Raw genomic sequence first — 872 nt, 5'->3', positions numbered from 1 at the left:
ACCCCGCCCACCTCCACCATCTTCCTGGAGACCAACCCCGCCCACCTCCGCCATCTTGCCGGAGACCGACCCGCCTACATAAAACTGAATGACGTCATAAACATGAGACACAGCTGATATCCATGTGCTGAGAAGTGACAGCCAGGAATCAGGTATCCGTATATTTCCATCTATTATATATCCCCTCCCCCACCCATATATAATATATACCCTCCTCTCCTCCATATATAATATATACCCTCCTCTCCTCCATATATAATATATACCCTCCTCTCCCCCATATATAATATATACCCTCCTCTCCTCCATATATAATATATACCCTCCTCTCCTCTATATATATAATATATACCCTCCTCTCCTCCATATATAATATATACCCTCCTCTCCTCCATATATATATACCCTCCTCTCCCCCATATATAATATATACCCTCCTCTCCTCCATATATATTATATACCCTCCTCTCCTCCATATATAATATATACCCTCCTCTCCTCCATATATAATATATACCCTCCTCTCCTCCATATATAATATATACCCTCCTCTCCTCCCATATATAATATATACCCTCCTCTCCTCCCATATATAATATATACCCTCCTCTCCTCCATATATAATATATACCCTCCTCTCCTCCATATATATTATATACCCTCCTCTCCCCCATATATAATATATACCCTCCTCTCCTCCCATATATAATATATACCCTCCTCTCCTCCCATATATAATATATACCCTCCTCTCCTCCCATATATAATATATACCCTCCTCTCTCTCCATATATAATATATACCCTCCTCTCCTCCATATATAATATATACCCTCCTCTCCCCCATATATAATATATACCCTCCTCTCCCTC

Source organism: Pelophylax lessonae (assembly GCF_965119305.1).
Source record: "Pelophylax lessonae genome assembly, chromosome: 2".
In the NCBI taxonomy this organism is placed as follows: Eukaryota; Metazoa; Chordata; class Amphibia; order Anura; family Ranidae; genus Pelophylax; species Pelophylax lessonae.
This window is presented reverse-complemented; position numbering follows the sequence as displayed.